At 37.5% G+C, this 20,745-nt stretch overlaps 1 pseudogene; it reads right to left on the bottom strand.

The window, feature by feature from the left end:
- Positions 1-5,386: 5,386 nt before the first annotated feature.
- The window catches only part of LOC123251766, a 65,964-nt pseudogene continuing 50,605 nt past the window's right edge, over positions 5,387-20,745 (bottom strand).

Below are 20,745 nucleotides of genomic sequence, written 5' to 3'. Positions count from 1 at the left end.
AATATGGTACCTTTTCTTCAAGGAGGAAAATCAGCCTTTTTTGAAGAGAAAGTTTGGAAATTCATCTTTATATCTATTGTCCTCAATCACAACATTCAACAATTTGCTCTATTGCCTGTGGAGAGCATATTTTGGGGTATTATATATAAAATGTTTTAATAATTAATTGCCTTGAAGTAAAAAATAATAATGATGTTATTCTGAATTAAATAGGATCATAGATCTAATTACTTGAAGTAAAAAATATTAATGATATTATTCTGAATTAAATAGAATCATAGATCTAAAGCTAGAAGAGAATTAAGAGAACTGTTCAAGTCTCTCATTTTACAAATGAAGAAACTGAGTCAGGGGGACATTAAGCAATTTGTCCAAACATCAGAGATAAGGTTTGAACTCAAGGGTTACAAGTGTATTGTTCTGCTGTACAAAAGTAATTCTAATCAGTAGCAATGGAAACTACTTTTTTGGCTTAGAGTGCCGACATCTAAGAAGGTACACTTCCCACAGAGGTCCAGAGTTCACCATCCCAAAATCTCAAGAGACCATCATTTCACCACTTTGTGAACTTGCACTGCAGGTATTATCCTATTACCTAATTTTACCTACCCAAGGGCTCCCTGCATCACAGACCTTGGTCCCTCTCAGATCCCAGCCCCTCAAGATCCCATAGCCTTGGGTACCATACTGATGAAGCCATCCATCTATTCAGAGCTAATCTCTTCCTCTCACAGTCCCAGTAGGGGCAACTGAAATTCTTCCTGGGCTCCTGCTAAAGCATTCCCTTTACTGATTCAAATTACCTATTGTTGAACTGTCCTCAGAGCTAGCATTGTCCTTGGTCCTTAGTCCTCACTACACCTCACCTGCCCAAAACCCCAAATAATCATTGTTCCCCTTTCCCTCAAGATTTTCTTCTTAAATTCTATTTTTTTATTATTCTAAACTCCTTCAATAGATCTCTCTATCTATATCTTTGTCTCTGTCTGTCTGTCTCTCTCTCTCTTTCAACTTTGCTCCCTCTCTCCTCTCCTGTCTCCATCTCTGCCCTTTTCTGTCTGTCTCTATCTTTTTTCTGGTTCTTTGATTCGGTTTCTGTCTCTCACTGTCTCTGTATTACTGTTTCTCTGTGTGTGTATAATGAACAATTTTTTAAAATTTTTATGTAGAATATTTTTCCATGGTTACATGATTCATGATCTGCTCCCCTTCCACCTTCCCCCCTCACAAAGTCAACAAGCAGTTCCACTGGGTTATACATGTATCATTGTTCAAAACCTATTTACATGTTATTCTACTTTAAATAATTGGTGTTTGAAGTCTTTTTTGAACTCTTTCAGAATCTGTGTCCAATCCATATTTTTCTTTTGGACTTTTGGTATGTTTCCTTTGCTTTTGCTGTCCCCTTCAGTGTCTTCACCTTGCTCTTTGTCTCCATAAAAAGTCTTTAGAGTTAGGTCCTTTTTTGATTGTTTGCTCATTTTTCCTATCTAATTATAGGTGGGCTCTGTATTCTGGGGAGTTGAGGTACTCTCTTAAACTTCATTCCTTCCTTGATGTTATTTTCAGCTTATTTTCTGGGTTGTTACTAAGTTAGCAGATGATCTGAGGGCTGAGAGCTCTAAGAGTTCCCTCCCCCTGCTGATTCAATTGACCTTTCAGATGCTGATAGCTTAAAGACTTTCCTCAGGCTTGGGTGTAAACTTTTAATCTCAGTCTGAACTTGATCAATTCAGGTGTTGATCATATTCTAGCCCCAGGTTTAGGCTCACAGTTTTGGTTTCAAGGCATTCTGGATTTGATCAGGCACACCCTTGATTCCCCTGTCCTAGAGCTCCACCCTTAGTTTTGGGCAAAAAGATTCCAGGGAAACTTCCCCTGAAAACTGTGTCCTCACCCCAAACCCACACTGGGATTCCTAGCTTCACTCTGAGCCCACGCAGATTGGCCCCCTTCAGCCAGATTGCCTTGGGCTGGGACTCTGCACTTCTTCACAGGTTTGCAATTTCAAATTGGCTTAGACCACTAATTGCCCAGCAGGATCTCAGGGTCTGACTTAGCTTGGGATTAACTTTGGAACCTGTGAGAGCAGATGTGTAGGGTGGTGGTGGGGGGTTGTTTTGCTCTTGGCTTGCTCTTCACTCACTGCTATGCCTCCTACTAGCTCTACTCCCCTCTCACCTCAGTTCTCCAGATAACCTCTGCCTACCTTTTGGATTTTTCTTTTTTTGAATGTTGTTTCCCTCTGTCTCTGTTGGTTCTTTTGCTCCTATATTCATTTTGTGGTGATATTTTACTCTTGGTCAGAGAGGATTTTTGTGGTGAAATGGTGAGCTGCTGCCCTAGTTACTCCTCCATCTTGGATCCACCCCCCATAATGAACAATTACTGGACATGATCAGCTCAAGTCCATTCAATATCTACTATGTGTAAAGGAGCATGCTAGGTAATATAGATTCAAAGATTTAAAAGAAGGAAAGAGCCCCTGTTCACATTTGTAAGAAATGAGTCAGTCCAAAGCATGTAAAGCCTGAGGGCTCAGGACACTCGCCTACTGAAAAACAAACACTTCTTCTGTTCTTATATCTGAATGAAATTGTTACATAGAGGAGAAAGGGACCTCTGAGGCCAACTGGTCCAATCAATCCAACAACATTCTGGGGACAGTGTCTCTGAGAGGATCACCATGCTACATGATTCTCTGAAGAACAGTAGAACTTGAGGACTTATATACCTTTTGGGGAATTAAGTACAGCAAACATACACAAAGTTATAAGCAAGCTTGGGAAAGAGGTTGTAGCTAGAGGCTGGGGTATCAGAAAGTGGCCTAACTTACAGAGGGTACAAAAAGGATGATTCCTGCCAGGTGCTGGTCTTCTTGGGAAAGGATCTCTGATACAATGAGGGAAACTTCTAAAACAAAAAGGGTGGCTGAGGGTTTGAGTATTTCTATTACTCCTATCCAGGACACTTAATGGATGCTTATTCAGTCTAAGACCTAAAGGCCCTTAAAGGCAAGTTCTCAAGGGAAATGGGCAAACTTGGGGCTTCCAGAATTCATGTTGACACCTACAACAGAGGTCAAAAGCCATCCAATGCTGCTCAGACAGGCAAGGAGGATTTATTAAGCCCCCTTCATATGCCAGCCCTCTGCTAAGCTATGGGGATACAATCAAAAGGAAAGATAGTCCTTGAACTCAAAAAAAGCTTACATTATAATAGGAGAAGACAGTATACTAAGACACTGGAAAAAGTAGAGCTGGGAAGAAGGTAACCACATGGACAAAAGGGGGCAAAGTTCATAGACAGGAGGAGAATGAAGAAGGCTGGTCTGGGCCAGTCCCCAAAATGAAGAACCCACGGAAGGCATTTACCAGTTCAAAAAAGGAGCCAACACGGGACAAGGATGTTCCGAGATGAAAGTCTCAGTCATTGAGGGAAGTTCCAGGGTGAGATGGCAGCTGTGTGAGTCCTGGTGGTAACAGCAGTAGAGTTAAAAGCACAGACAGCATGGACTTTTTTCCACTACCTCCCACTGATTTGGGAGAGAGATCCCACCCAGCTTGATGGGCACTTTTCTTTTTGTGACAAAGAAAGCAAGGGAGCATTGTAGCTTCCCACCTGCCATTTCCTACCTTCACCAATTTACCAGCCCTTTTTTTCTTTTTCTGTTATTTAGTTCCCTAATTTCCTTTTATTCCTGGTCTTCTTCAGAGTTTCTTGGTTATGTGGTATAGCCTACTGATGCTTCCATGTGCTTCTCTATTGTCCTCTGAAGGATATTAATTTTTACCTTGGAGAGTATTGTGTTCCACGCCTCATGGCAACATTAGCAAAATACAGCAATGCCAGTTGGTTTAAAAAAAACATAACAAAACAAAACTAATAGATTCTTTTGGTGGGGGAGATGTGTGAAGTCGTTAAAGGAGCTTTGCAAGTAGTCCTCTAAAGGAAATGTATTTCCTCCTCTTCTTCAATTCTGGCCCAATTTGATATCTACTTTTATCATTTGTCTGAGATAAAATAAAATAATAATAAATAGCATTTATTATTGTATGTAGCATTGTACAGATTTTATCTCATTTTATCCTCACAACAACCTTGGAGGGTAAGCACTATTATTATCTACATTTAACAGTTGAGAAAACTGAGGCAATCAGAGTTGGAGTTTTTAAATTCTTAGTGACTTGCCTAGGGTTACACAGGCCAGATTTGAACTCGGGTCTTCCTGACTCCAGGTACCCACTCTATCCATTGTACCACCTTGCTGCCAATAGAGAAGCACTCAAAGGATATGAACAAACATTTCTCAAAAGAATTGAAAACTATTAACAACTATTTGACAGAATGCTCCAAATCATTAGGAAGAAAATGCAAGTCAAAACAACTCTGAGATTTTACGTCACTGAAAGAAAGCAAAGATTACAGAAGGTACATGTATATAGAGGCAGATAGACAGACACAAACACAGTGATAGGTGCAGAAAGACAGACAGAAAGACAGAGAAATACAAGTGGAGACTAGAACTGTGAATCTGGTGTTATAAAGACCTCCCAGATGAGAATTCCCATAACTAATGAAGATAAGCATTTTCCCCATAACTTGTAGTCTTAGGGAATAACCTAGATCACTGTGGGGTTATGTAACTTGTCCAAGGTCAAATGATCAATATTTCTTGGAGGCAAGTCTTTTCTTTCTTTCTTTTTTTTTTTTTTAGATTTTAAGTAATTTAATTCAATACCACAATTTCCCTTTCAATTGTCAAAGGAGAGGAAGCTATTTATAAAAACATAGTCAAACTTATTGTCATAGTCTTTAGGTATGAAATTGTCTTCAACTTGCTATATCCTGATTAAATCTGAAGTAAGACTTTTATATCTCTTTAAAGGTCAAGATGGTCTTTTATTAGGCATAATAAACTTTGACTATAATCTAGCAAATATAGCACTTTTCATTGCAGGATTTCTTTGTAAAAGTAAAGAACAAAAACCTTCAACTACAAACATCAATATCAAATCAGACATTAAAAAGAACAAATATAGAATAACTTTGTACATTTAAAAATGCAGAATGAATACTAAAGTTAGTGACAGATAACACAAAGTAAAACAAAAGGCACAAACAAAACAATTCTAGAGGGCAGAGTTTCCTTCTGAGGATGAAAGCAAAGACTATCTAGAGAGTCTAGACCAGTGATTCCCAAAGTGGGTGCCACCACCCCCTGGTGGGTGCTGCAGTGATCCAGGGAGGCGATGATGGCCACAGGTGCATTTATCTTTCCTATTAATTGCTATTAAAATTTTTAAAAAAATTAATTTCCAGGGGGCTAAGTAATATTTTTTCTGGAAAGGGGGTGGTAGGCCAAAAACGTTTGGGAACCACAGCTCTAGACCATTTCTTGGTTCCTCAGGATAGCACAACATAAAATTATACTGAAAAACAAGCCAAAGATCACAAAAGCAATTCCTATGCAGTTTCAATGACATGGAGTTTATTGTTGAAGCTGTTATCAATAGCTTGTGAGCAAGGCTTCATAATAAGCAATGAGATCATATTCTTGTTGGGATAGATGTCCCTGATCAATTGATCTCACAGTCAAACACAAAAATCTAGCACCTGGTGGAAGGCTTTGAGGGCGTCATTTTAAGGGCTTCTTTGTTCTTCATCTTGTTTTATATCTCCCTATAAAATATCTGAACCTCATGAATTACCTTTTCTTCATGGGAAAAATAAGTTATCTTGATAGCAAAAATTACCAAGAGGAAAGGGCAAAGAACAAACCCAAAGATGCACTGATTCCTGGGTGGCCATATCAGCATCAGGAGGGCACCACTTCCAATCATGACATAAACACTTGGGTAGCAACTGGAATTGTTGTTTTCTTCCTGATCAAAGATACTCTCAGCCTGAGGGTCAGATCATAGGCCAGTGGCAAGGACCACAGTTTCTACAGGCCAGAAAATGAAGTTAAAACAGATATTTCACATACTTAGTACCTTCTTTGATCAGCCTGGGAGAGACCCAACATAGGACCCAATAAACTAAAGTACGAGTGGGACTGGGTGGCATTAGGACAAATCACATCTTTCTGGTTCAGAGGCTAGCTTCTTATCTATTAGGTCATGTTGCTACTCAGACATCTAAAATAATTTTTCCCTTAATCTCTATTTGTCTTGCTTGACTTATTTATTATTAATTTTTCCTTCTATGGTTTTCAGGCGATTTCTTTTTAGTCATCCAATGCAGAATAAATTTCATTCTATTTCCCATTTGTACTGTACATGGATCTATGGAGTGTACAGGGTCTTTAGGGAAGACTAGCACCTCTGGTGTGAGGACTTGCCAAGCCCTTTTCAGGGCTGATTTCCTCCTTTGCTGTCTACCTGCCACCCTACTCTCACCTGTGGCACCAAGAAGTTGTAGCATGTGTCATGGCCATAGCCCAACAGACCATCTCAGCAAACTGGTTACTCCAGGTTAAAGGTGACTGACAGGGCTCAAATTCCCCCAACTTAGTGGAATGTCTATCGCAAGCATGTGGAAATTTCCCACAGCAAAAGAGGTGGATGAGTGAAGGTGGCTGAAGGAGCTCTTAGAACTTAGTTAGACATGGGAGATTCTAAAGTCACCCACTGCATCCCAGGCCATCAACATCATTCTGAGTTTTGCCTTGCCACTGGACTTAGATGTCTCTGGAAGAGAGAGTGAGGTTGATATCTTTGCATAATTGTGCTTCATTTAAATCCAATACACGTGCAAGTCAAGACACCACCCCATAACATCCTTGGTCCTCTTCAAAAATGGACAAAAAACAACAGCACAAATCTATATTTTCATTTTATAGATGAAGAAACTAAGGTTTAGGGAGTTTAGAGACTTAGGGACTTGTCAAATCCTACACAAATAATCAGTGATAAAAATGTTATTTGAACCCAGGTAATATGATTCCAATTTCAGGACTCTTTTCTACTCAATCATATTGACTCTCAGAATGCTTCTTTCTAAGCAGAAGACCCCAATAGCAGGAAGCAGGGAAGCAAGATGAAATGAGGGAAGGGGTGATAAGAAAGAAGGATCAAGAGTTGTAGTAGTGTTGCTAAGATATGCTAGACCCAACTGGGAGCCAGTTCTTAAGTTTTCAGTGTGAGCATTTATACCTTAGAAATCAGCAAACTATAAGTCAATTTTATTATTTTATTTATTGTCTATACTTTAAAAAGTGTTGGAAAAAATGTGATTGATGCAAATTAAACTGAAAAGTGGGTCCTATAAGTATTCATTCCTCCTTCCCCACCCTGCATCCCAAAGCTTACTATTAAACTTACTATTAAACTTTTACCAGAACGCCTCTGTGAAGTGGTCTCTAGCTAATCATAGAAATGGGGTTGGAGGAAGTAAGGAATGACAGGTGAAGGGAATTTCCAGGAGTCTTACTCTTGCTACAGCCAACTTACTCTTTTGTTTTAGTAAATCATCCCTCCACCAAAATCTTGTTGCTTAGGCTCCATATTCCTCCTCCTCCTTCTCCAATTTCTCAGGCTTGGGGCAGGTTTCATTAACAGGTCTCAACCTGCTCTTGGAGCTTTTCCAGGTACATCACCAAGGACAAACAGCTCAAAAGTCCAGCTTCTAAAACTCCAATTTTAGAGCTAATAAGTGTTCAGTCTATTGGAAGTTTAGGAGCACCAAAGCAGTAACTAGACCTACATTTATCTGTCTATACATCTAGCTAGCTAGCTAGCTAGCTATCTTTCTATCTATCTATCTATTCTTTGTTCACATATTTTATTGTTTCTTTATTTTCTATAGGAATTTCCTTGTGATGTATTCTTTTCAATTTCTTCTTCCTGTCACTGAGTTTTCTATATTTTAGGACTCTTGCTTATTTGAGGAAATGGAGAGAATTTTTTCCTGAAACTTATACCACCATTTTCCCAGAATCCCTTATTTGCTTTAATCTTTCATACCTGTCTTAAGTTGGGGGTGGGGAGGCAGGGGAAACTTAAATGGAGGAGCCTCTTCCCTTTTTCTTATTAAATCTAACTAACTCATGACTGCATCTCTGTTGGCCCAGTTTCCTGCAGGATTGAATTTTGTCTCAACATGGACTGTTTTAGGGCAGATCTGGGCCATTTGATGGCCTATAAACTAAGCTGTGCCAAAGAAAGGGAGAATGTGTATCTGAGGTAAATCTTCAGCTTATTTTCAAGGCAATTATGAAGAGAGAAACCAGTGAGGTTTTATGTTGTTCAAACTATACTTTCTCTTTGGAAAACATTAATTTAAAATAAAAATATTTTTAACTTTAAAAAAGATGAAAGGTCACTAAAGAATCAACTCCCTTCACTGAACCAAATTGAGGACATTAATTGATAAAATCATCCCTTTCCCAAATGGCAAAAATTTAACTATTTGCTTGTTTGTTTCCAAAAAAATGTTATTGCCAAACTCCTTTTTTTTAACATTTACATTTTACATTTACAGTGGATACAAAATACAAAATTACCATTTTACCCTGGTGCTCATGCTGTGGCTGACTTTGAGACAATTTTTGCTCATTTCTTTAATTAATACTGCAAACTAGGCAGTTTGCCTGGTCCTTTAAGTACTTGAAAAGCTCATCAAGAAATGGATAGAAAATGGTGGAACAGAGTTCAAACTGAAAGTTCAAACCTCTCTTAAAATCCTCTCCAACCAACCTTACAATAATGCTTCAAAACATATACTGAAGTGACAGTGCCAACAAGGGGTTGGATTAAAACAATTTTCCTGCCGAAAACAACTTGTAAGGCAGGCAATCTGGATCACTGGGGTGAGAGGGGAGGTCAGCCTATAGCAACAGCGCCAAGAAGTACCAGAATAAGCCAACAACAAGCCCCCACCCCACCTCTATTGATCCAGGTTTTGAACCTGGGCCCAAGCAAAGTTTTAGACTCCAGACCCTGCCTTCTCAACAGCAGAGAACCCCATGCCCATCCCTTAAAGTTGCAAGCCCCTGTCCAAGTCTGCAATGAGGCCTCAAGCTCCAACACAGGGCATTCATTCTACAATGTGCCTGTGTAGTGTAAGACAAGAGTGAGGCTCAGAGTTCCTGCCCAAGCCCAACATGGGGCCCCAGTCCTAGTACATAGCAGTCCACATTGCAGCTAATTGGTGCAAGCTCAAGGGGAGGCTCAGAGCCCCTATCCAAGCCCAAGACGGGGATCCAAACCCCAGCACAAGGCAGTCCACAGTGTACCTGAACATCATTAATTTAGAGTGAGTGCCAGAGCCCCTGTACAAGGCTGATGTGTGGCCCTAAGCCCCAGCACATTGGGCTAGAGTACACTTGAGTCCTGCAAGCCACCAGAAGGCCCCAGGGAAGAAGGAATCAGCAGCAGAAAGTGGCTTTCAGAACTCTTAGACCACAGGCCATCATATCACCTGTGTGAATTAAATATTTGGGAGACTTCTAACCCAATCCTATCCCTGAAGACTTACCCCAAGGTATAGCCACAGGAGTCACAGAGCCATGTAACTGGATCTGCCAGCTGGTTGTGTGGCAATGCCACTGAGGCCAAAAGGCTAGGAGATATGACATATGGAGGCTGTGGGTCAAGTGAAGGAGCAGGGGGATGAGCTTAGACAAGTTTTAAAAAGTCAGTATGAGAAGTTCATGAGGGCTCTTGGCTTCTACCCTACTCTTTGATCCCTGATCTCTCTTTGGGACATTCTCTGAGCCATTCTGGCACTATCTTATCTTTATAGTCATCTCTGGCAAGCAGCAGCATGGAGGGAACCACACCAGGCTAGAATCTAAAATTGGCTCTTACTTTAAAATAGTAAGGCTGGAAATCTTATTTCTAGCTTCCTTTCTCTTTACTAATAAATACTTACAAATTTAGTATAAAGCCTCCAAGGTTAATTTTTATTCATAACACACCTTGGAAGAACTGAAACTTGCAGAAAAACAGAAATAGAGCTGAGGGTAATACTAAAGGAAAAAAGAAGTTTAAGAGAAGGCATTCTCTACCATGAGGACAAAGACCACTTTTAAGATAAAAAAGAAGTGAGAAAAAGGCTAGGAAAATGAGCAGACATCCAAGAAAAAAGACAAACACCTATCCATAGAAAATTATTATGGACACAAAAAAGAGAAAGACACAGACTCAGAATGGGAGAGTAAATTCAAAGCAACTACATGCAAAACATCAAAGAAAAATGGGAACTGATCTCAAGTTCTGGAAGAACTCAAAAAAGAATTTTAAAATCAAAGACAAAGAGGAAAAATGAGGATGAAAAATGAAAGCAATGTAAGTAAATAATAACATCTTAAAAAGGTAGAATGGGCCAAATGGAAAAAGAGGACCAAAAATCCAAACAAGAAATAATTTTTTGAAAAGCAGAATTGGTCAAATGGAAAATGAGATTCAAAAACTTACAGAAGAAAATAATTTCTTAAAAATTAGAATTGAGATAAATCAAACCAAAAAGTAATAAGAAAAAGGGAAGTGAATGAAATGTTATAAAAATTAGAGCTAATAAATATCTGTTGAAAAATAAATAGGGATAAAATGGAATATATCTTCTTTTCAGCAGTGTATGGCACATATACAAAGATTGACCATGTACTAAGGCAAAGAAATATTGCAGACAAATACAGGAAAACTGAAATAATAATTGCAATTTTTCAGACTATAATGCAATAAAGATCATAATCAATAAGGTCTAATGGAAAGGCAAATTTAAAACCAATTAGAAACTAAATAATCTAATTCTTCAAAACTGGTGGGTCAAATAACAAGTCATAGAATCAATTACTGATTTCATTGAAGAGAATGACAATGAGGAAACAACACATCAAAATCTATGGGATGCATTCAAAGCAGTAATTAGGGGAAAAGTTATATCCAAGAGTGCATATATCAACAAATCAGAGAGGAAAGAGGACAGTGAATTGAGCTTGCAACTTAAAAAAACTAGAAAGAGAACAAATTTAAAATCCCCAGATAAAAACTAAATTGTTAATCCTAAAAATCAAAGGAAAAAGTAATAAAATTGAAAGTAAAAGAACTATTAGGTTAATAAATAAGACTAAGAGCTGTTACTTGTAAAAGTGAAATTTGGGAAATGTATCAAACTACATTTCCTGTGGTCCAACGGGTTTCCGTTTCCGGTTTTTGGGCTTGGGAAGGTTTACGTCTTGATGCAGGGAAGGGTTTAAATCTCCTGGGTTAGGAGGAAGTGGTCTCTTTTTTCGAGTAGGCTCTTGGCTAGCAGGAAACAGGAGACAGTATGGAGGCGGCAGTTTTGAATGCTTACAAGCCCGTGGTCTGATAACTTTATCTATCAACATGGCTTTAATTAAAATACTAATTTATATTATTATACAAGCCTTTATCATTTTTCATATTTATCATACTTTAGAAAAAAACAAATAAAATAAAGTATGGATTAATCTAATTAAAAAAAGAAGAAAATCTACAGTATCAAAGATGAAAAGGACAGCCTCACCTCTAATGAAAAGGAAATTAAGGTAATTATTAAGAACTATTTTGTCCAACTATATTGCAATAAATATGACAATCTAGGTGAAATAGGTGAATATTTATAAAAACATAAATTGCCTAGATTAACAAAAGAGGAAATAGAATACTTAGTTCCATCTCAGTAAAAAAAAAATTGAACAAGGAACTCTCTAAGAAAAAATCTCCAGAGCCAGATGAATTTACAAGTGAATTGTACCAAACATTTAAAGAACCACTAATCCCAATACTACATAAACTATTTGACAAAATAAACAAAGAAGGAGTTCTACCAAATTCCTTTTATGACACAAATATGGTAGTGATTCCAAAGCCAGGCAGATCAAAAATATAGAAAGAAAAGTACAGGCCAACCTCCTTAATGAACATACATGCAAAATTCAATACTAGCAAAAAGACTACAACAAGTTATCACAAGGATTATTCATTATGACCAGATGGGATTTATACCAGGAATGCAAGGATGGTTTAATATTAGGAAAACCATCCATATAATTGACCATATCAACAACCAAACCAACAGAAAGCACATGATTATCTCCTTAGATGCAGAAAAAGCTTTTGACAAAATACAACACTCATTCCTATTGAAAACACTAGGAAGTATAGGAATAGATGGGTCTTTCCTAAAAATAATAAATAGTATACATTTAAAACCATCAGCAAGCATAATCTGTAATGGGGATAAGTTAGAAGCCTTACCAGTAAGATTAAGAGTAAAGCAAGGATGGTCATTATCACTTCTATCATTTAATATTGTTCTAGAAACACTAGCAGTAGCAATTAGAGAAGAAAAAGAAATTGAAGAGATTAAAATAGGCAATGAGGAGACTAAACTATTACCCTTTGCAGATAGTATGATAGTCTACTTAAAGAATCCTAAAGAATCCACTAAAAAGCTAGTAGAAATAATCAACAACTTTCAGAGTTGCAGGGTACAAAATAAAAACACATAAATGATCAGCATTTCAATATATTTTCTTTTTCTTTTCTTTTTTTTTTAATTTTAAACCCTTGTACTTCAGTGTATTGTCTCATAGGTGGAAGAGTGGTAAGGGTGGGCAATGGGGGTCAAGTGACCTGCCCAGGGTCACACAGCTGGGAAGTGGCTGAGGCCGGGTTTGAACCTAGGACCTCCTGTCTCTAGGCCTGACTCTCACTCCACTGAGCTACCCAGCTGCCCCACCCCCAATGTATTTTCAACACAACTCCTCAGCAAAAAAAATTCCATTTAAAATCACCCTAGGCCAGTGATGGGAAAATTACAGCCCACAGGCCAGATGTAGCCCCCTGAAATGTTCTATCCTGCCATGATATTATTCCTAATCTGATGAATACAATGAGCAGGATACAACACTATGAAATTTTGAAAGAGTTATCTTAGAAACAGACTGACGGATGAGCCCCTCTTTAAAAAGTTTTCCCATCACTGCCCTAGACAATATAAAATATTTAAGAATTTATTTACCAAGATGAACACAGAAATGAACAAAACTACAAAACATTTTCAACACAATTAAAACTAGATCTAAATAATTGGAAAAATATTCATTGCTCATTGGCAAGAGGATCTAACATAATAAAAATGACAATCCTACCCACATTAGTCTACTTATTCAATGCCATACATATCAAACTATCAAGAAACGTTTTTATTGAATTAGAAAAATTATAACAAAGTTCATCTGGAAGAACCAAAGATCAAAGATCAAGAATATCAAGGGAAATAATGAAAAAAAATGTGAAAGATGGGAGCTTAGCAGTACCAGATCTTCTGTACTCTAAAAAGGTGATCATGAAAACGATATGGTACTGACTAAGAGACAGAATGGAGGATCAATGGAATAGACTTGGGATAAATGATCTCATCAAGATAGGGTACCAAAAAACCAACAATCCTAGCTTTTGGGAAAAGAATCCACTATTTGACAAAAACTGTTGAAAAAACTGGAAAACAGTAAATGATAGAATAGGTTTAGATCAACATCTCACACCCTATACCTTGGGTATATAAATTCAGAATAAGTAAATGACATATATAAAGAAGGAAATTATAAGTAAATTATGTGAACATAGCATAGTATAACTGTCAGATCTATGAGAAAGGAAAGAATTTAAGACCAAGCAAGAGATAGAGAATATTACAAAATGTAAAATGAATAATTCTGATTAAATTAAATTAAAAAGGTTTTGTACAAACAAAACCAATGCAACCAAAATTAGAAGGGAAGCAACAAATTGTGAAAAAATCTTTATAACAAAAATATCTGACAAAGGTATTATTTCTCAGATTTATAAGAAGATAAATCAATTGTATAAAAAAATCAAGCCATTCCCCAATTGAGAAATGGTCAAAGGGCATGAATAGGCAATTTTCAGATAAAGAAATCAAAACTATCAATAAGCACATGAGAAAGTGTTCTAAATCTCTAATAATTAGAGAAATGCAAATCAAAACAACTCTGAGGTATCACCTCACACGTAGCAGATTGGCTAAAATGATAGCAGGGGAGAGTAATAAATGTTGGAGGGGATGTGGCAAAATTGGGACATTAATGCATTGTTGGTGGAGTTGTGAACTGATCCAACCATTCTGGATGGCAATTTGGAACTCTGCCCAAAGAGCACTAAAAGACTGCCGCCCTTCAATCCAGCCATATCATTGCTGGGTTTGTACCCCAAAGAGATCATAGATGAACAGACTTGTATGAAAATATTTATAGATGAGCTTTTTGTGGCAGCAAAAGAACTGGAAAATGAGGGCATGCCCTTCCATTGAGGAATGGCTGAACAAATTGTGGTATATGCTGGTGATGGAATACTTTTGTGCTCAAAGGAATAATAAACTGGAGGAATTCCATGTGAACTGGAAAGACCTCCAGGAATTGATGCAGAGTGAAAGGAGCAGCGCCAGAAGAACATTGTACACAGAGACTGATATACTGTGGTAAAATCTAATGTAATGGACTTCTGTACTGCCAGCAATGCAATGACCCAGGACAATTCTGAGGGACTTATGGAAAAGAACATTATCCACATTCAGAGGAAGAACTGCAGAAGTGGAAACATAGAAGAAAAACAACCACTTGAACACCTGGGTTGATGCAGGCATGGTTGGGAATGTAGACACTAAACAACCACACCAATGTAACTATCAATAATATGTAAATCAGTCTTGATTGATCACACGTGTTAAAACCAGTGGAAATGCAAGTTGGATATGGGGGAGGAGAGTGAAGGGGTTTGAAGGGGAAAGTAAGAGCATGAATCAAGTAACCATGGAAAATGTTTCTAAAAAAATAAAATATTAAAGAAATTTAAAAAAATAAAATAAAATAAAATACATAGAGAAGTTTGTCAAATATGTAAGAATATAAGCCATTCCCCAATTGACAAATAGTCAAAAGCTATGAATAAGAGTTTTTGGATAATGAAATCAAAGTTGAAAAAATGCTTTAAATCACTATTGATTAGAGAAATGCAAATCAAAACAACTCTGAGATGTCATCTCATACCTATCAGATTGGCTAAAATGATAAAAGGGCAAAATGATAAATGTTGGAAGGGATGTGGGAAAATGGGGACATTAATATATTATTAATGTAACTGTGAATTGATCCAATCATTTTGGAGAGCAATCTATAATTATACCAAAGAGACATAAAACTATGTATATCATTTGAACCAGCAATATCACTTTGGGCTTATTTCCTAAGGTGATTAAAGAAAAAAAGATAAGAAACTATATGTTCTTAAATATTTATAGCAGTTCTTTTTTGTGAAAACTGAAGGGATGTCCATCATTTGGGAATGGCTAAACAAGTTGTGAGTGGTATATGATTTTAATGGAATACTATGGGTGCCATAAGAAACGACAACACAGAAAAACCTGGAAAGATTTATATGAATTGATGCAAAGTGAAGTGAGGAAAACCATGAGAACAATGTCCTAGCCACAACAATAATATATGATGATTAACTGTGAAACTATTCTCAACAAGGCAAGGATCCAGGACAGCTTCAAGGGCCTCATGATGAAAAAGGCTACACACCGCCACAGAAGATGGAGATAGGGTCTGAACACAGATTAAAACATACTATTCTTCACTTTATTTGCTCCATGAATTTTTCTCTAGTGTAAGCAGTATGTATCTTGTTTCACAACACTACAAACAGGGATATATGTATTATATAATAATATATGTACAACCTATCTAATATTACCTGTCTTCATGAGGAGTAGGGAAGAATGGGAGCAAGGGGGAGAAATAACCTAAAAGATTAAAATTAAAATTTTAAAATTTTAGTAGTTTCTTGTTGAAAGGGAGGGTTTTGAAAAGGAGTAGGCTTAAGAATGATCACTTCAAAAAAGAAAGAAAGGAGCATTATCATCAGTAAAAATCAGTTAAAATATAAATAAAAGAGAAAAAGAAAATGCAGAATGGGACCAAGAGAAGTAAAGCAATGTTATTAGAACCATCATGCTAAATTTGAAAAATATGTTTTAAAAGCTTTATATAATGGAGAGTCACTATTTCATATATAGACCACTTTTTTCTGTTCTTTGAACATGGAAATGTTTATGTTTGTTAAAGCTTATCAAATGTGTAGTGATAAAAGTAAAATTTTTAAAAGGAATTGATTCCAAAGATTGAAGGACAAAATAAATTAATAGAAAACAAAAGATGGATGCCAGGGAAAGGTATCATTACTTACAAAATCCTTTCCCCTCAGTCCATGGAAAATGTAATCCACTCATCACTGAACCTCAGCTTAGTGGACTGATGACTAAACGATTATCTCTAGTCTATACCATATATATCTCCTTTGTATATAGTCATTTACATTCATTTCCTCTATTAGCTGTGAACTTCTTGGGGTAGTTCTTGCGGTGCTTTCCTTCACTTTATTTCTAAGTTTTGGTTCCAAGACAGAAGAGTGGCAAGGGCTAGGCAATGGGGGTCAAGTGACTTGCCCAGGGTCACACAGCTAGGAAGTGTCTGAGGCCAGATTTGAACCTAGGACCTCCCATTTGTAGGCCTGGCTCTCAACCACTGAGCTACCCAACTGCCCCCTGACTGATGACTAAATGAATGCAAACGAGGCTACCTAGTGCACCCTACCTACCAGCTGGCCTCATGGTCCAGGCTATGTTTCCCTTTCACATCACATTCTGCCATACGACTGTTCATTCAGACCATCTAGCCATTTGCCTGCCTCTTTACACACACACACACACACACACACACACACACTCACACGTCTTTAGCCATCTTCCAACTCTTTGCATCTCTTGTTATAGGAATAGAAACCAAATCAACAGTAGCATTTCTTCTGAGTTGCCCGTCCTCTACATCAGTTTGCTGTCATTCCCCACAGTAAAACTCTCTACCTCGTACTCCTCTAGAAGCACTCTATATCCCAGTTAGACTTTAAGTTCCTGGAGGGCAACGACTGTCTTTTTATCTTTGTAACTCTGTGACTTCATAAATGGCCCTCCTTGACTCATCTCTTTTTATTTGTAAATATTCATGTATTCATTCGTAACAAAGTATAAACTAAAAACGTAGCCCTGAATCAATCACGGAGGTTCCTGGGAAATACATTTTTCCTGGTCTGAAGCAGTGAAGGCTTTCTGCACAAGACTGGGGAGCCGAGACACTGGAGTCTATGGAGAGGAGGTACAAAGCTCAGTCTGGAGGTGCGAACCAGAAAAAGGCATCACCAACCAAAGACTTGCCTCTAAAGCAGGAGCGGGTGGAGACAGAACTTACTGCTTGCCTAACGGTGTCTAACTGGAAGCACTGCTTGGATTTTTAATTTTTATTTAATAAATTTATTTAATTTAAATTTTATTTATTTAATAGTTATTTAATTTTATTTAATAACTAACTGGTTACCTTGGGGAGTTTCCTATTCTTATACTTACTGTTTGTACTCTTATAGAAGTTTTGTCTGCAGATAAATATAAACTAAAGTTTATTGTTCTGAGAATTTTGTTATAAAGGATAAGAATATAAAAAACGAGAAGACATACACACAGTGATTAGCAATGATTTTTTTCATAGAGTCTATGCAGCAGAGGGGCCAAACTCTGTTCATTGCTCAGAGAGGAGAAAGACCCCCTCCTCTATCCTGGAGGGGCCGTACTTATTAGCTTCTGTTAATAATCAGCCCAGCAAAGCTTCCCCCAGCAGCATGGGAAAAGCTCAGTGTCATTGAGCCCCCTGTATTTAAAGGAAAGGCTAACTCGGGCATTCATAGCCTGTCTATCAAGCTCTCCAGAAACACCCAGACTCTTCTGAAGCAAAAAAGGTTTAAAAAACACTTTCCAACCACTCTCTTATTCAGTCTTTAAAAACCACCCTACTTGTATTCTTATGCCTATTTAATAGATGGGCCTAAGAACTGAGGCTGTGACAGAGTAAGTGACACCCAGAGTCACGATTGCAATGACACTCGTTTCTGACAAAGGACTCGAGTGGAGGTCTTCCCTACTACAAGTCCAGTGTGTCAGCTGCAACAGGGACACTGCTTTGCTCCCTTTTCTGTAGTGCTGTCACCTTCTCCGCAATCTGGGTACCCAAAATTGCACTGTGCAATTTGTACAACTGGAAATGTTTTGATTTCATTTTTATTGAGCTGTTGACCTGTCTCCTGAACATCTGATCATTTTTAGAAACACATAAAAACATAAGGAATTTGTATAGCATAGTGGGTGGAGAGCCAGTTGCTGAGTCAGGAAGGTCCATGTTCATGTACCATTTTGTAAAGATATTGGTGATGTGGTCAAATCACTGGACAAGTCACTCGTTCCCTCAGTCTCAGGCAATTATCTAAGATGGCAGGTTGCTGATTGGTTGCCATTTTGTTTTGGCAGAGGGTGTTTCCTCCCCAAAGGTTCTTTATAATAATGAAATCACATATTTGGACCTACAAGTCCCCAAAATAGAATTGTTTTAAAAAATGAAAGAAAGGAAAGAGAGAGAGAGAACTACTAAATGGATTAAATTAAAATTAGATACTCTAATTGAACATGCATTCTTGATCCAATTAGTTATGATTAATGTGTATGAGCAGTAAAATGCATGGGTCTGTGCTCACTTTCCTATTCCCTAGGGCAAAATTGCTTTCTTGGTTTGTTTCTTTCAAATATTTTCATTAGCATTCTTTGAAACCCATAAGAGGTTAATTCTAGCTTCTAACCCATTTCCTGCACTGTCTAATTTTATTAAATATCAAACTTAATAGCATTTAGTGACAAACAGCAGTTGAGCAAGGCTGTGTTGGTTTATTCTCTTTTTCAACATCTGCAATATTTATTGTCATTTAATAATAGCATCAATTAAAAAGACAGATCTTCTTTGAGTCCTGTAACGTCATTATTCCATTTTCTTTATTTTGGCTCCAAATAACAGAGTGATCCATCCGTGATGTTGATTAAACAACTCATCTTTTTTCTCATCATGCCCCAAATTTCAACTGGAGTACAAGTCACTCACTTGGGCACACAACATGCACACACTCATGCATACACACAGATAGGATCCATCTCCTACCAACGACTTTAGTAAGAAAGTAAAGCCCTCCATAAAACCATGACCTCCCCAGCAAATATGTGCCCTGCATTTTTCAAGATGAGATGAAGTTTGTTCAGGCTAAATTTGGACACCCACAGTTCTAGATTCCAAACCCAACTCATTCAATGCTCTTTAAGAGGCTCCATCACTGAATGTTTAAAATCTTTCTGCTGTCTGTCAAAAGCCAAAGTTAAGTGTTCTGTTATTGTTTTTATTTTTATGTGATTTTTACTCAGAGATGCCTCATTCCCAAAGCCATTCTTTTACCTCCCTAGGGAAGTGTACCTAAACCAGCAAGTTTGCAGTTTGGCTACCTCCTAGACAGCCTTGGAAAATCTTTGGTTGGAGGCAATGTTTAAATTCAAGTGGACAGATGGGAAACCTGGTTTTACTTTGTACACGGTTAGGGTACCAGCTGCCAGCTCTTGTTAGGTGATACCTGCTTCTGTTTTTTTTTAATCCGTTTTTCAAATTAAGCAAGGATGGGAGGGAGCTTTTAGTGGAGGTGGGGTTGAGGGTAGGCAAAAGGAAAGCTCTCTCCTAACTGTAAGTATTTAGGAAATGGCCAACCACTTCCCTGGGCTTTCCCAATGTAAAACATGCCTTTTTAGAAGAAATAGTTTTAATTCTGGATAGTTTGTTGAGCCAAAATGGATGGGAGAGGGAAGATTGTGATGGAGTGGTTTTAACCATCTTCTAAATCCCAGTCCATACAATTTAACATGTCACTTGCAGATGTTAAAATAAGGCTATTCCACAAGTAAGCTATGGCAATGTCTTTACTATGAGTTAAGTCAGATTTTAATAGCTTAATCATTATTCTCCCTCATCTTATGTTGAGTCTTCATCCCATTTGATGGAATCTGTTCCTTCTCATTTATCTTATCAGATTCAGCAAAATGTCCTCAGCCTGAACTTCAGGACATATCATTCTGAGGACTGGGACCATATGCTAAAATTCACTTCCAATGGAGCTATGGTTTAGACAAACCATTTCAGAAAACAATGTAGAATCATACAATAATAGTTATAATATCATCTATCATTTTTCTAGTGACCTCAGTACTATGTTTATACTCCAAAGCAAGACCTATCTGCACTAAAAATATTTACGACAATATCATTTGTAATAGCAAACAATGCTACCTGTATGTTACCTAGAGGCCCAGCGTTCTCATGCACTCCTTCCAGAATCCAAGGTTTATAACAATGGTGCTATCCTTTACTTCTCATTCTCCATCACTCCACATAACTTTCTAATCTTCGTGTTTCTAACTTCAAAGCATATCTTACATGCATTTCTTTATTCCCACTTCAATCCATCTTTAATAAAACTTTCAAAAATAATTTTATAGAAATATGAAGGTCTAACCATGTCTCCTCTATTCAATAAATTCAAATGGCTTCCATTTCTTCTAGGATATATAATTTTCTGCTTAACTTTTAAAACCTTTTGCAACTAGGCATAAACCTACCTTCCAACATTCATGTATTATTTCTTCATGTCCCACACTCTAAAAAAAATTAAGATCTTGGCAATCGGTCCCATCACTTCTTAGCAAATATAGATAGGAGAAATAAAAGCAGTGTCCGATTTTATATTATTGGGCTCAAAGATCACTGGTGGTGGTGAATGCCAC

This window comes from Gracilinanus agilis, chromosome 6 (assembly GCF_016433145.1).
Source record: "Gracilinanus agilis isolate LMUSP501 chromosome 6, AgileGrace, whole genome shotgun sequence".
Classification (NCBI taxonomy): Eukaryota; Metazoa; Chordata; class Mammalia; order Didelphimorphia; family Didelphidae; genus Gracilinanus; species Gracilinanus agilis.
Note: the sequence above shows the minus strand (reverse complement) of the source record. Positions and strands in the feature narration are given on the sequence as shown.